Source organism: Papaver somniferum, unplaced genomic scaffold (assembly GCF_003573695.1).
Source record: "Papaver somniferum cultivar HN1 unplaced genomic scaffold, ASM357369v1 unplaced-scaffold_150, whole genome shotgun sequence".
Lineage (NCBI taxonomy): Eukaryota > Viridiplantae > Streptophyta > Magnoliopsida > Ranunculales > Papaveraceae > Papaver > Papaver somniferum.
Genome location: NW_020624377.1, coordinates 6,153,457 through 6,170,837, shown reverse-complemented (window position 1 = coordinate 6,170,837; position 17,381 = coordinate 6,153,457). Strand labels below are relative to the sequence as shown.

Sequence of the window (17,381 nt, the reverse complement as noted above, 5' to 3'; positions counted from 1 at the left end):
ATATTGACAGAGGACATCATTTGAAGTAATCCATTTTCACTTTGAATTCCTCTCCAAAATCCTCTTCATATGGTGAGTGGAGCTCCTCATAAATCTCCTTCATTAGAGTTTATTTCCAATTGCACCACTTTCCTCTGCATTGTGTTTTTCTCATCAGAGTACCTCCAACTCCACTTTGACAATAGTGAATGTTCTTAAATTTCTGATTTCCAATACCTCCAATCTCTTTTGGTTTGCAAAGTCTGTTTCAAACCACCCAACTTATTATTTTCTTCTATGTTTTAAAGCCTAAAGAAATTCTCCGACGATTCTAATTAATTTCTTCTCAACTAATTTTGGCATTAGTATTAGAGACTCGGAATATATAGGTAAGCTAGTGAGAACACTGCTAGTGAGTTATATCTTTGTTACTCTTGATAAAAACATTTTCTTTTTTTTTTCGCTTTGCAAGTTTTCTATTGATTTTTTTATTTATTGTTTTCCTAATATGGTTTTTTTAGGAGTGCTACCAAGTGGCATCCCTAAATATTTGATCCGCAGAGATTCCACTTGGCAATGCAATATCTTACAATGCCTTGTATTTTACTTTCTGCTCCGACACGGATTACATTGCTTTTCTCAAGGTTTACATTTAGTCCTGTAAGCGCCAACAAGCGAGCACTGTTGAGAAGACGGAGAGCATTGGTACACTACTCCCACATCAATGCATCATGCCGGATTTAAATGGATACTTCCAATAGGGTTTCCAGCCTAGTGATATGCTGCTGAGAAGATGATGACAAATTGAGTCGTTGTAGTATAGTGATAAGTATTCCCGCCTGTCACCCGGGTGACCCATCCCCGGCAGCGGCGAATTTTGTCCTCTTTTTTGTTTACTTCATTTGTCCTTGCTCAACTCACTTTTTCTCTTGTAAACACTTGTATTTGATTTCATCTTTTTTTAAACTTTCTCCATTCTTGAAATCCTCAGGCTTCTTCTTAGCATCAACTTGTTTTTTCAGCCCAATGTTTTGGTGTTTTAGTACCAAACAACATAACTTCCAAAGTTGAGATTCTTCTTCTTCTGCTCGTCTACTACTTCTACTTCCACCCATTGTAATACTCTGAGATTGGTTTAGAAATTACGTATGCTTTACAGAGTCAGAGATTTATAACGAAAATGCAAAGGGAACTCAGGTGAAATCAACTCTTGGGTATAGCTATTATGACACATGGAGGATCGTGCCAAGTTGGTGACAAAGAATACAATCTGTCCCTCTGAAACTTTAGCATATACAATCAAGATATACAAGAATAAGTAAAAGCGAGACACAAATAACAACCAGTTTAATCCTAATACCAAATATTATGGACCTGAAACCAAAAATTTGATCAGATTAAGATCAAGAAGAACAACACATACTGCTCTTGGTCGGAATTACATGTGCAGGGCCAGGGACAATGATGTTTTTTCCAGTTAAGGATGCTTGGCTTCCATTACTTTGATCTTCATCAGAAACGAGCGTTTTCTTGTTAACAATGTTGAAGATCTCAGTCAAAATAGTTGAGAAGGCAGTCTCAACGTTAGATCCTTCAAGAGCTGACGCCTCTAAGAAGAAAAGTCCTTCCTTTGAGCGAATTCCTAGCCATCCTTGGTGGGGACAGCACACAGGCTTTCAAGATCACACTTAATGTTCTTGTCTGCATGTCCTCATAATTCCTTTGACGTTTAGTTATGTCAAAGATCAGCACAGCCCCTACAGCTCCTCCGTAGTACAAACTTGTGACTTCCCTGTATCTGTTCCTCACATAAAAACATCAGAAAGTAAAACATTAGAGGATGACAATCTTATGGGAAAGAACATAATCTACTTTCTGCAGTTCCCACCCTTTCAGTTTCCAAAAGAAATTGCATAATATAGTATACGAAGCAGATCATACATGCTCCAAGTCTCTGATAAATAAACAATACCCAATTTAAGTGCAACGTTTTAGGCTGTTAGCTAGAGTGACAAATTACTGGACTGCTGAGGAATTCATGCAACAAATCTTCAATAGTACCCACTGTGCTGGGATGTCAGAGTATATCATGCTCATATATATAGCCTCTTAAGCACAAGAAGATCTTTCCTAAATTTGGAAATCCTAATACCCGAGATGATAAATATCAATGCAGTGCCCTTTATCCCTCCTGATACCAGAACGGGTTTCCTAAATTTTAGCCTTTTACAAACGCAGGTCACTAGTATCCATGGTCCTCATACACAACCTACTATCGCCTTATTGGTGTAAACTGCAGTGCACTAGTTAGTGAGCAATCCAAGGCCTACTGAGAAATTCATGACAAAATATCAACATTAGCCTTTCCCAACAAAATATCAACATTAGCCTGTCCCAAATTAGAAGCTTTTGTGTTAGAATATGCTTAGGCATAACTCCATATCTATATCTAAGAATCTAAGAGCACTTGTAGTGGATTCTCTATCTCTGTCGCTATACCCACATTTGGAGGAGATACAGATAGAGATTACCATAATTTGAGAAAACTTTACAGCACAATTTTCAAGAAAATCAATCTCGATAACAGAGACAGATAGAGAAGCCACTACAAGTGCTCTAAGATATACACCATATCAAAGGCTGGTACACTCCAAGTTTAAAATCAATGAAGCCTGTTATGCACAAGGACATCTTGCCTAATTCTTCAGAACCTAACTATCATTTGTCCCTGTCGAGAGCGCATTGATGTTCTTGGGTTTTAACCTCAACGCAAGGCACTAGTATGAGGTCTCTGATGGTCCTCGGTGAGTACAACCCTTACGCAAACAACTTTCATTTCTTAAGAATTCTAGGAAAAATCATCATCCTGCATCATATATGAAAGTTAACATAACTAAATTCAGTCATTTGCATAAATCTACAATCATACATGAATTTAGTTATGTTCACTTCATGTCTAAGATGCAAGAGTTTTTGGAAGTCCGGTAACTCTTATGAACTTTCTGAAGCTTGACCACAGAAGCATCAAATTCACTGACAAGTATTGAAGGAAAACTTTTTTGTTGGCTCTACAACAGGAACTATGAGCGTTGGACCTTTTAGTGTAACAAGCCTATTTTGCTCTTTGCTCTTCAAAGTAGCGAATATAAGAAGGTTGCACTATCAAGAACCAGAAAATCATATGAAACTATTGTTCGGCTATGATTTATGCTAAATTTTTTTAAAAAAATAAGTTGTTTATCCCTCCAAACTCGAGAAAAGATTATCCCATAAATTTTAACAAAAGGAATACTATTTTCTGAGGTACCACCAAATATTGTAGTTCTCTTATGTAATATTATTTTGGATCTTCGTGTTATGTTGGTAGCCTATAAATGGCTAATGAGATGAGTGTCTACCAATGCAAGTACAGATATATTCTATCCTCGGTATTTTCTTCCTAAGAGAGGCAACTTAAAACTTTTTTGAATTTGTGCATTGGAAAAGGTTTGTTATATTAATTCAATTTCTTTGCTATAGATTTAAATTGCATATGCAGAATCTTACACAAACACTAGAAGTCAGATGAACCTTCACTATCTAGCATGAGAAACTCAACAGATTCTTTAGTTTCTGTGTATAATAATGTCAAGAATCCAGAGAGCTTATAACCCAAAAGAAAGAAAAGTCAGATAGAAAATACTAACCAAATTTGTAATGTCAGAAGGCAGTGTATGTGTATGCAAGATTGCATGGAAGCCAAACCAGGAAATGAGATGAGAAACAGTACTAACAAATGTTCACACATTTACTGCTCCAAGTGCACCACCAAACACATCGCTCAAAGGTACAAGAGAACATCGCGTCAAAGGTACAACAGAATATTTCCTTGATGACGTGCCCAGAGTTCAACTGCAAAGAGACATGAGAACCCCATTTCTAAAAGTCTACTGCCACAATTAGCAACAGCTTCGCATCTCAAACAAACCGAAATTCAGTTGTGTAGTTTTTAATAATGGTTAGATGCCTTAGTTGGTTGTGCAGTTTGCGGACAGGAAAATACTTATCAAGTTGTATAACAGAATTGAGTTAGTATGTATGTGTCTAATCACATAGGCCTACGGAGACAGCTCACATAGGCCTATGGAGACAGCAGGGATTAAACATATAAATACTAACTAAATTCAGCTATGTGTGCCATCTTACTCTGCGTCGCATTTTGAACTCGCAGCTACAAGACGATCAGTATAACTCCTTACCGAGAAGGATCTGAACACTTGGAAATTTAGAGCTGGTGAGATGAAGAAGAGCATTTTGCTTCCTTCATGTCTCCCTCCCATTTGAATTCTGTATAAAATGAGAAAACGGTGAAATTAAAATCATAAAATTAAATTTCAAAGTTTTAAACTGTTTCTTGTATTATCAGAATTCATAACTACAGCGCCTTTTTAGCCCTATAAATTATCCTAAAAAAAACACAAAATTCAACATTACACCAACATTAGTATCACCCCCATTAACACACTTCATTTCAAACCCATACTAAATTCACATTCCAACAAAAACCTAGCCATAAATAAGTAAGTTTGATAGATCTTAACAAAAAACAAACTCCCAAAATCCCTGAAGAGAGCGAGCGAGAGAGAGAGAGAGAGAGAGAGAGAGAGAGAGAGAGAGAGAGATTTGTGGCTTCACAAACAATGGGATGTTTCTCTCACTCCCTACGAAGAAAAGGCTTTAGTTGTGGAAAAACAACTACACGGATCTGTGCTAGAACCCATTACGCTGAACAGCATACGAATATACATATAAATCTGACGATGTTGCAGAAGTAAATTTGTTCCTATCAGAGGGTCTTATCAGTCTTTAGGAGAGAACAATGATATTTACTACTAAGCATGAGATCCAGTATAACTCTACAATCCATTTTGAACAAAAAAAGGTAGATAACCGCCACAGCTACTGTTTGTGTTACCTAAATGTCGCCTTATGACTGCATCAAAAGATTCAAAACACAGTTAGCAGTCAGAAGTTGGCTTTAGCACACACTGAGAAATTCTATACATGTCAGACAAACTGACGAGCCAGAACAGTTTTAGACACGAAGCAAACATATGAGGTATTCACGAAAGATCATGGACTTTATGGGGAAGATAAAGTAAGAACTAGGACAAAGAATTATGCGGCGTTGAATTTCAAAAACCAGAATGGTCTAATATGAACTGCATAATAAAGAGTGCAGTGTGTTTATGGGATTCTTGACCAGACTGAGTTTTTGAACAACAGAACCCGCCAAAGAGAGAAAGAGAAAATACAACCAATAGAGTTCCATGGGGTACCTCTTTGACCAAAATTGATCCCGATCAGTAAGAAAACTAAGTCTTTTTTGTTTTTTAATAAGCCAGTAAGGAAACTACACAACTCCAAACAAAATTCCTTACAACTATGTATGGTTAGTCGAGTGAGGAGTACCTTGGCAGCTCTTGTCGTTGCCCGTCATTCCCATCATGAAACAGCTGTTTCTGGTTTCTCAATGTTGAAAAAAGATACCGAACTCGGCTTGAAAATGGCGAAGTTCAACATCCCACCTATAACATTTTAGAGGAAACCAAATTCAGTCAGCATCAAAAACCATTCTACACGATCTCTACTGGAAGAGCAATATACCTTAAGCTATTGCAAACGCTAAAGCTAAACAGCACTGACTAGTTATCTGTCTAGTCAATGATCACTACTGCAAGAATCAAGCAAGGTGCTAGAATTGCTGCAACCTTTTCATGAAAATGTTCTTAATAATTTTGTCTAAATTTAGGCTACTTCTTAGAAAATTACAGATACAATTTGAGCTGCTAGATACAAGAAATACCATCTGTGTACAAGGAACAAGTTTTGTTGCCACATTAAGAATACTTGTGGGTTTAGCACACACTTAGAACTTACACGCTATTCAGACAAAAAGACAAGCCACAAGAATTTTAGACATAAAGCAAAACTGTGGTATTCACAAAAAGTTATGGATTTTGTGGGGAAGACAAAGTTGGGACTGGGACAAAGAAGTAAACGGCATTGAAATTCTGGGACTAAAATGGTCTAATATGACCTGCAGCAACCTATTCAAAGTTCTACCATCACTAGCCACATTGACTCACAATAAATTTACACTAGTAGTCTGCAATGCAAGGTACTTTCCTTCCCATGGAGAAAAAAAGGAGCATTATTTGAAGACAAACCAATTAGGTTGGTTTTGGTTAACGACAAATGGAAACATATATCATAATAGTTATCACATAGAAATTTATAGTGCAGTTTCCGATGGAAACTACAACTTTCTGTAAAATGATACTAGTATCTATAACACTAATTACAAGCAACATCAAAACACCAGATAAAAATATGAAAGACTATAAATTTGGATGCTTAAATTTATTTATCAGAAAATGTTAAGAAGTTAGTACTCCCGCATACTACTGGGGAAGCTCTCATTTCCCCTGATTTTGCCTGCATATACTTATTCGACGATATGTACAAACGAAACAAGACACTAACTTATGCATCACAATCACATTCTTCGGCCGAAGTAATGGCGAGTCACTAACAGAATGCACTGTTAACAAAGCAAAATAGCTAAACCCAAAATGAGAAACACTACTCTGAAATTGGACTGATGATATGCGGACAGAATAATAACAACTTAAAATATATGACTCACTAAGACAATGGTAACAGCATTAGGTTTGCTGGAAGGTTACTTGTTATCCAAATTCAAAATGAAAAACTCAAAGATACCAGCTGCCTAGAGTTTATATGTGGACTTCTACAAAGGTCTCCGACTTATAAATTCCTACAACTTTGTATAGATTGGTTGAAGATACATAGCCAAAGCTGCTCCCCCCATAAGTTCTGGAAGCCTAGCAAATTTCCTTATGATTGGGTTATAAATCCAAACAAATTGGTCTCCAGAAAGACAGATGAAATCATTACAGGAACCAACAAATGTAAAACCCTTAACTGGAGGTGTAAAATTAATTCTTCTAATTCTCTGAATTGGGGGTGTTCTTGTTTCATTATACACAAAATAGTAACAAATGTTATCATCAGTCAAAGCAATAAAACCTAGCTTACCAGAATCAGCACCATTAAAATACTTCTCCAAGTTTTGCATTCGAGAACAGATTTTCAGCGACTTAATATCTCTAATCTAAATATCCAACGGGATATTGTTGAAATACTCCGTCTAATCCCTCCTCTTGTAGTTCAAGAAAGAAAGAAACAAAGATTTACAGAGGAGGAATAGTAGCAAATGTAGGGTTTATCAGAAGTGGAATTGGGGATTTTTGAGTGCGGAGGAAAGAGTAAAAGCAGGGAAATGACTTTTTAGAATAAAGAACCGAAGGTCCAAAACATTTTAGACCTCACCTGACTAGAGTTTATTGTAACTACTACCCCGGACCATGAGACCTCAGTAAGGCCTATTCTTATGGGTATGCTAAAAAAAAAAAAAAAGTGGTTTGGCGTATGGAAAACCACTGAGCGACAGAGCTTCTAACGATCGATATTCTTAATAACGCCAGCGATGAAATTTTTAGATTCATATATCACTCGATGTTAACTCTACCGTCAACGGCTAGTTCTTTATCGCTATAAATAGGTAATTATCAGACTCAGAAGTTTACCCCAAAATTTTTACACAAAATTTTTTCTCTAAATTCTCTTTTTCTTAATCTAAATTTCTCTATTTCTCTCTTTCTCAATCTAATTTATTTTTTTGAAATTTCCCAAATGTCACAATTTCAACCCAACTTGATTCGGCAACACAACTTGACTTTTCGGAAGTAGTGCTTGAAGGTGTCGTTAAAAAGATATGTGATAGTTATAAAGAAATAAGTAAGAAGCAAAGAAGTCTCCAAGTTTTGGATATCAACCAAGCCAAAACCGCAACTAAGAAAAGGCAAAGAAAAGTTCAAGGCAAGGAAAATCAAGGCAAAACAAACTTGAAGCCAAAGAAGAAGATAAGCAAAGGAGAATCCGTTCATGAGCGCATTGATAGGAAATTTGGTGAAATGAAGAAGATTAACAAGATGAAGAACATTGTCCCAAATTTTTATTTTTAAAGTCTATATTTCAAAATATTATTGTCTAGTTTTATGTCTTGTAAAAAATGACTATTTAATGATTATATCGAAGTTTAATGGATTTGAAAATTTGACGAGTAATGTTGAAAATTAAGCTTAATTCTATTCTTAATCCAATCTATATTTTAATTAGAGATACATTTAAACAAATATTAAAACTTAATACTTAGACAATTTTCAAATTAAAACATAAGAACTTAAACTAATACTTAGACAATTGGACAACCGAGAAATTAAAACATAAATATTGGACAATATTTAGGCAAATATTTTATAAATGTCGAAACAATTTTCAAATTGGAAGTCTTTTTCGTAGATGCGACGATATTCCGTAGGACACCTACGTCGAACTTCCATTATAGTTGCACCATCCGCACGACACCTTTGTCGAAATTCCATCATGGATTCACCATTCCTCAAACTTGGACCTTCTGGATGAAGTAAAGCAACAAACCTAGTGACTTCCTTATTGATTGTACCGAAGCGTTGAATCAACTCTGAAACATCACGATTGTTGAGATTCATTGTATGTTCTTGAAATTTCCCAAAAATCATTTGCCACAAAGTTTCGAGATGTAATACATTTCCGAATAGAAGAAATATAATTTCTGAAAATACATTCATCTTCGGCAACAATGAATTTTGGTTTCCGCCTTATTCGACTTTTCCTATTTTGACTTCTCCTATTTTGATTTCTCAATCTAATTTGACTTCTCCTAATTTCATTATCCACATTGGCACGATCAACAGCTCTTCGATTTGCGTCAGCACGTTGGTTTGCTACGAACTCAGCGAACTCATCAATGCTCATATTATCAGCCATACTCTCTGAGGAATTGTAAGAGTGATGAAATGAATTGGAGATTGAGAAATTCTAGAGAGGTTTAGAAATTCTAGTGTGAGTTGAAATGAGATTGAAATTAGGTATTTATAGAGGTGAAAAATAGTAGCCATTGGATGAAGATCTGATAAGCGATGATCAGAGAGCCGAGCGATGGTGCCTTAAAGACCAGCGAGCGCTGACTTGACCATCGAGCGATGGACACTCTATCACTCGCTGGAAACTCTGTCGTGTATGCCTATATGTTATTCCTGGCATATAGCTAGGCATATGAGTTTGGAAGTTTGTCATACCCATTGTGGGTGCATATATGCCAAATATCAGTGTTTGGCATGTACATAGGAATAGACCTAACTTTAGTGTCTGAGGGGGGTAATTTCGTGAATTTTGGGTAAAATATAAAGATTTTTGTTAGAGGGAGAGAAAAAACGGATTTGAGGAGAGCGAAAAACGTAGTCTACTCAAAAATCGGGACCTATCCAATATTATTTTATTACTCAGACCAAATTTCCCTCACTAAATACGCCAAATACCACCGAGAATTAACACCCTTCCTAAACAACTCCACCACATAGCGATGATTAACAGGAACAACATCTATTTTTCTAATGGTTCATGTTCCTTAATTGCTAATTCTAATGGTTTATGTTCCTTAATAACTTGTTTTAAATTAATGAACACTAGTTCCTGACCCAACAATGCTCTTTCTTAATCAAAATCTTAATCTTAACTACTTTCATTATTAACAACGAAGATCAGTAAATCACAAGTATAATTGTGACATAATTCAATATCAAATGATTTAATAGGTCTTTGTAATTCAACCTTCAGAAGTTTATAGTTATATTTTACTAGTTATGATTTCTCTTAAAGAGATGGATTGTTAATCAGGAATACTAAGATCATTTATTAATTTAGATTAATAATTTCACAATTTTTCTTTGCCTTCTAACGAGATACCAATATTCACATAATGGGGTGAGATTGATGATTGTCAAAATACGTATTATAATTCCCTGGTTTCAGAATCGCTAGGTTTGTTAAGGATGGTAGGCACGCTGAACTTGTTGGTGTGGTGTTCTTGTTTATCTCGGTTCTCGCCGATGTGCTCGACTTGTTTTGATTTTGGATTAGGTTTAAGTTTTGAATAATTTCTGAGATGAATTTTTTGTTTTATGTTGATACATGAAATGGGTGTTTGATTAAACGAGGTGTCCGAGATGGGAGTTTGATGGGTAGTTTGGTCCGAGTTAGAGTAATACAGTGAATATGATCTAATTTATGAGTCGACTACGATTTTCGCTTTCCTCAAATCCATTTTTTCTCATCCATTTTTTCTCTCCCTCTAACAAAAATAAATTTAAATCATACAATATTTACTGGTGTTTGGATGCAGAAATTGTGATTCTGGGAATTTGTAATTTCATTGGAGGAATCGAGTAATTTCCTGGTATCTGTGGCAACTTAACAAAATAAATCCTTTGATTTGTATAAATCCCAATGTGTCACTGGAATCATTTCGAATTTTTTTAAGAAACTAGTAATGCCTTTTTATAGGTTTCATACTCCATTGATAACAATGTAATATAATAATAAGAATCAGAACACGCCATTTCCAATGGAGTCTCTCATAGACGTAACAAATATTTGGATAAATACAGCACACATGCTTACAATTGCGGTGTCTTAGTTTTCTCTACACTCGGTGATCTCGGAGAGGATATGGCGGCCTTGTTGAAAAGTTTGAGGAACAATACCGCTTGTCATGATTTCAACGTTATTTGTTTCACGGGATAAGTCATTCAGAAAGGTATAGGAGCGCAGCTTGTTGCTAAGTTCCAACCAACTCCTTGTAATAGCAGAACTTTTATTTACCTTATTAATAAAATTTTATAATGATAACAAACATATATGAACAATAATAATAATAATAATATAAATATTGAAAGTAAAATAAAATAATAATACATAAGAAAATAAACAACAAGGTGTTGAGATGTTTGATTTGCTGGTGAAGAAAGAAGAAGAGTTGGGTTTGTTATGCGAATTATAAAATTATTAGTAGATAATAACCATGATAAGAGGAGGGGCCATGAATTCCTCATAAATTTCCAAGCAAATTGCAAGGGGAATATGGATCTGATTCAAAATGTGGAATAAGATTAAATTATAAATACCGAGGAAAACGTGAATCTGAGGGATTTGGATAACCAAATGGACCCAAGGAAATATAACTCCACCAAATCCCCTGTTCATGTGAATCCCACATTCATAATTCCACAACCAAAAGCACCATATGAATTTTATATGTCTTTATTGGAATTCTTCTATATTTTTTCCTCCATCAAAAACCAATTAATGGTACCTTTTATAAACAGATTGGGTTCCCCCATCCCTTTTAAATGTCTGTGGATTTTGTATATCTCTTCCTCCATCACATAGCCAATATTAATGATACCATCTACGAACAATTTAGGTTTCCCTTTTAAGATATCAAAATAAATCTTTCGGTTAAAATGAAAGCTAAAGTTAAAAAACAACAATTGATGAAGGATAAACCCATATCCTTTTATGAAGCAAAGATTTATTTGGCTTCAATTATCAGTCAGAATCGAATAGTAGAAAATCGCATGATGAGCAACAAAGTATCTTTATGTTGTCATTAAATCTAAAAAAACTGATGTCATTTATAATAAAATTGTAAAATATGTTAAGAATCTTGCAACATTGGATTTCGAGATTTCAAAAATTAAAATGTAAAAATTACTGACGCTCAAAACAAGAAGAGGTCAATAAATCATAAGTTGGTTTGTCAGATTATTATTAGTAACAATAGTGTTTAAATGATTTAAGTAAATCCTCTTTAAATATATAACTATTAAGTTTGATGTCTTTTTGATGTTTACCAGAACAAAAAAGTTAGAAACGGAATATATTTTACAGATGAGAAACGACGAGCTGAAAGTAAGGATTAGGATTTCAGATTCATTCACTACTGAAAATGCAAAATATTAAAAACAGTTCAAAGATAATAAATACAATAAAATATTAAACCACTTTTCATAATTATGGTCTGCTTCGTCTATTTCTAAGTTGAAGCATCAAATGTACCTTAACCTATCATCCGCCATGTTATTTCTCGAGGTATATATCTTTAAATTATTTGTACCAATTGGAAAATATTGTGTTGTGTGGATCTACAAGCACTCCAAGTTGTCTTATTAGTGAAATAGGATCATTGCATAATTTGAGGAATCTTGATATCTCGAGAACAAATATTGAAGTTACACCTAAAAATATCGGATTGTTAGAAACCCTATCTATCTTAGTATTTCATTTACATGAATCTCCAAGTTACCTGATTCAGTCACTTGTATCATCAGTTTAAACACATTGGACTTCAACCATTGTGGTCAATTGGATATGTTACACAGAGAGTTAGGAGCGCCGACACGATTGAGGAGTCTTAATTTGGAGTTTACTATGGTCCAAGTGTTATCTGAATCATGCATCAACAATCTTTGCAATTTGAAGATAGTGATTCTAGGAGAATCCTGTAAACTTCGAAAAGAGATTAAGAATTGGCCGAAGATAGAAATCTCTAGGCACACAAAATATAACGATGTAATTGTTTAGAGGTATAGATAAATTCATTTTCCTTGAAATATTGGATTACTTGGTTGAACAAGAAACAAATTTCTATGGAAGTCCCAATAATAATTACAGAAGTGGTAGTGGCATTGAAGATTTAATAGGCTTAAACACATTTCAGAGTTTATCTAATATTGAGGTTTGAGAATGTAAGAGATGGAAAAGAAGGCGCATAGACAGCAAGGCTAAATTACAAGAAACACCTTCGCGATTTTTATTTAATTTGGCATCCCACTGGTGAAGAATAATAATAAGAAGAAAAGGAAGAAGAAGAAGAAGAAATGCGAAATAATAGAAGTGTGGAGGTTAATGCGGTGTTGGAGGTCTGTAGGCTCACCCTGGTTTGTCAGTTATTGGAATCCGTGGGTTCTCGGGTGAAAAACTTCCAACGTGGATGATGTTGGGTAGGTTAATCTTAAACAGTCTCAATAACTGTGGGTAGCCTCCAGCATTGGGTATGCTTCAATTTCTTAGTGTTACGAAGATTGCAAACTCAGTGCTAGATTTTAAAAACAAAATTCAATACGTAATACATCCAATATGAATGAAAGCTTATACAATTGGATGTATTACATAATGGATTTTGTTTTAAAATCTCAAATACAGTTTAAAAAAAATTAGAACATTTTTTATATTTAGAAAGATTAGAAAACAATTAAAAAACAGATTGTAAGGGTAAACATTAAACATAAAAGAACAAGATTTATTTGTTATTTATACCATTTTCAATGATTTAACATAATGCGATCAAGAAAATGCATGTGTTGTATACGTGTTTTCTATAAAATATTAGGATAATAAATATATATCATAGTAGACTCTTCATGGGTATCATATTGGGGATGACTTCAGATGGGCTTAAAGCAACTTGTAAATGATGACGATTGTAAATTTTACTAGGAACAAGTGAGATTTTTTTTTTTTGAGGAAAATCATTGGATATGTTAAAATAAAAAAGGTAATTTTTCATCTTTGCATGTAGGTACGTTGATAGAGGACATCATCCGAAGCAATCCCTTTTCACTTTGAATTCCTCTCCATAATCCTCTTCCATAAGGTAAGTGAGGCTTCATAAATATCCCTCATTAGAATTTGTGTTCAGTTGAACCACTTATTTCCATATTGCGTTCTTCTCAGTACAATACCTCCAACTCCACTTTGACACAATAGTGAAATATTTGATGTTCTCAAATTTCTGATTCCAATACCTTCTATTTTTTTTTGATTTGCGAAGGCCTATCCCAAGCACCCAACTTATTTTTTTCTTTTATATTGTAAATCCCTAAAGAAATTCTCTCATGACTCTAAGTAATGTCTTATCAAAATATCAGAAAAATCGCATAATGAATGTTTAAAGTTGGCAACAAAGGAGTTCACGGGGTCATCAAGGTTGGTTTCCTTGTAGAGTTGGACAGTCTTCAGTCATGTGTTGACGCCCACACTATCAGCACATCTCGTAAGTCGAGATAATTGCAACTGACCTTGAAGATTGGCTGCATACAGACGTTCCACATGCACCAACCAAATCTCTAAGTTACCAATCACAGGAAAAACAACTCACGCAGTTGAACGTGATGTCTATCTTATTAAACTCCAAAAATAAAACTTTTGATTTCTAGCTAACGCTCGCAAATCTCAGTTGTAACATTTTCCTTTATGTAACATGGAAGTAAATAGCGAGACTTACATCGTGGGTAGCTTACACACAAAAGCATGAAGGTACCATATCTCGAATTCCTTACCGCATAATCATATGTGTACCATCTCTCTATACAATTCACAATTGCACCTGCCAAGCAATTTCATGGCTTCTATATGTTTTCTATTATTTTTCCACATCTACTCAGAAGTGATTACAAATTTCTCCATACGACTGTCTCTTTAGTTTTTTCCCTTATAATATTTTGTTCATGTATTCTTCCATCTCTAATTGTTGGTATTTCCACCGCATATCCTTAAATCCCTTGAACAACCCCTCTCCAATCTCAGTTAGTGCCAACTTATTGTCATTATTTCTTTTCCCACAACATCTTTTGATATATATATATATATTTGAATATGACTATGATACCTTGATGGGGTACCTAAACCTGCCTTTTGCATAGCTTTCAAGAGCTCTGCATCATTAAAAAGAGGTCGTGTTGTGGGACCAAGCTCAAACTTCCATCCCAATTTAAGTGTTTTTTTCCTTCGCAATCTTAAAAGGATAAAATCATTTATAGTAAAATTTTAAAAGATGATACAAATCTCGCAAAAAAAAAATGGTATAATTGATTTTTGAGATTTCAAAAAAGGGAATCTAAAACTATTGATGCTCAAAACAAGAAGCGGTGAATCAACCTTAAGTTTGTTTTACAGATTATTATTAGTAATAAGCTTATAACCAGGTGCATATGCGTTGTCATAACCGAATGATATGATGATACAAATCTCATTTTACTATACGATTTAGTTTAAATTTAATCAAACCGTTTACCGTTTACCAAGAGGCATATTGTTTCTGCTGAGACTTAGTTTAATTGAAACACTTGCATGCCTTTGTCTCATCATCATAAGACATCTCTTACTAATTTTCCTATGAAAAATAAGGTCAAATGGTTTACCATCACTCACATAAACGAAAATTTATAATTAGTATATGCAAAAATCATCAAATTCCTTACTCACATCTCATATATTATACAATTCCAGTATTTTCCACGTACTCAATTTCTTTGTTCAAGTTCTTCTTTAGAATATAACTAGAACTTTTCCCGTGCCGTAACGGCACGGTCTTCATAATAAGTAAAAGAAGAATATGTCAGTTTTAACCGTTGTAATTTTTTTGTTGGATATATGTGGTGACAATATATTTTGATGTTTTTTTTTTTGAGAATTGCTAGGTTGACCGTAATAGCTGTCTCGAAGAAACCACCGCGTGAAACATGTAGTGGGACCAACTGAAAACCTTTACTATCCAAATAGTAGATTATTACCATATCCTTGAATTCTTCTAAGGTTGTTTTTAGGGAAAATTGCGGTCAGCCTTTACAATTGTTTCTTCTGTATTATAACCAGCTTATTTTCACATTAAAAAAATCAACCATAACTTCCATTTTCACATTAAAAAAATCAACCAAAACTTCCATAATAGTTTACTTGTGTCATAACGACATAGATAAGAATTTTCCACAACCTGATTACCACACTGACCACCTTCACTTCCACCACCACTACCTCATCATCATGGTCACCAGCTTCCATGGACCACCACCCACAAATACTACCCGACTAATATGATTATTAACGAATTTATTATGCATTTAATAAAAGTATCTATTAAGATAATCATAAAACATTTAAAACATTAACAAAAAATTTAATAATGAAACTATATTTATTTAATGATGAATATTTAATGTTGCGAATGTTAAAGTGGGAGATTTTCTTTTCCCTAGGTTAGGAACTTAGGATTGTCATTCAAAAATAGGTTGGATCCCATCTTGTTGCAAGGCTCCCATCCAATTTCTTGTAATATGTTCCACTCTCCATCGTACTCTTTCCCACTAAAGGAAAATCTGCTTAAAAATTATAAGACATTTATAATGAAAATTAATAAAATATTAAGTGAAAGTTAATTTATAAAAATAATTATAAGATATTTATGATGTAAAAAGATATTAATAATGTAAGATTAATGAAAGTTTATTTATGAAGATAATTATAAGATACTTATAATGTAGGATTAATAAAATATTTATTATGAGAAATTATTGATATACAATTATGATGTAAACCACCACAACTGCTGATTTAGCTTTTTCCTAAACAAAGTTTGGCCACTCTTTATCTTTCCATAGTGGCAAGGGTGTTATATAAATTACGTATAGTCATGTTAGATTATTTATTGAAAATAACTTCTAGTAAAATTATTCTGTACTTTGAAACATAGGCTTTTGTATACATGTAAGATTATTTTGTAAATACCAATCCATTGTCAAATTATAATGTGTAATCTGAATAACCTTATAAGTTTCTCTCTATGTTTATCTATCAAGATGAATTCCAAATTATATATCCTCTAATGTCTAAACCTATACAAAAAAGTTATGAATGAAACCCCGACGACATGTGATAGCCAAATTTTCATAACCTGACTAATCAGAAAATAAAGGCACCCGTAAATTTCAACCATGAGGTTACTGTAATCAATAAGGTTATCTTTGAAAATGTATGCTTCAGCTAAATATACAATACAACAAATGATAAATGATATAAATTCCAAAAAATCACACATGAAACTATATATATTTAAGAAAAAGGATTTTCTCATATGTTGTTAGCTCAGAGTAGTTTAAGGTCACAGATGTACGTCTTAGTGGACGAAGATTGAGAGAAAATTGAAACAATATTGAGCGGAACTATACTCTTAGATTTGAGTTTTTTCCTCTCTGCAATCTATCTCCCTTCCCAACTTTATTTCTAATTTTAGTTTGCTCTAAAGTAAGGAATTAGAGTTTCCAAATCCACTCATCCTACCGAATGTGAGCGACAAATCAATTGGTCAATTTTATGGGAAGGAAGTTTTGTTATTTTCAGTCGATCAAATTTTTCCATTTTGATTTTGACTTTTGAGATGGGAATAAAAGGATATGTAATGAATTTTTCTCAAATAAACGTGTATTCATGGGATTGACATAAACCGTGAATTTACCAATTGGAAGGAAAATTCAGGGTCGGTCTTTATCTTTGTAACTTAGCGAAGCTTCATTGGATAATACAATACAAAGAAATATGCAGAAAAGTATGCATACGTAGGG

General features: G+C 34.0%; 1 long non-coding RNA gene across 2 annotated transcripts; it reads right to left on the bottom strand.

The window, feature by feature from the left end:
- Nucleotides 1–1,177: 1,177 nt before the first annotated feature.
- On the bottom strand, nt 1,178–7,305 carry LOC113335996. 2 transcript variants are annotated; one of them, XR_003353582.1, is made up of 5 exons: nt 7,081–7,305; nt 5,431–5,546; nt 4,934–4,951; nt 3,666–4,305; nt 1,178–1,777 (listed from the first exon to the last, which is right to left on the bottom strand). It is a non-coding gene; the product is annotated as an uncharacterized LOC113335996 (long non-coding RNA). The 2 variants fall into 2 exon arrangements; XR_003353583.1 differs by lacking the exon at nt 4,934–4,951.
- Nucleotides 7,306–17,381: the final 10,076 nt, after the last annotated feature.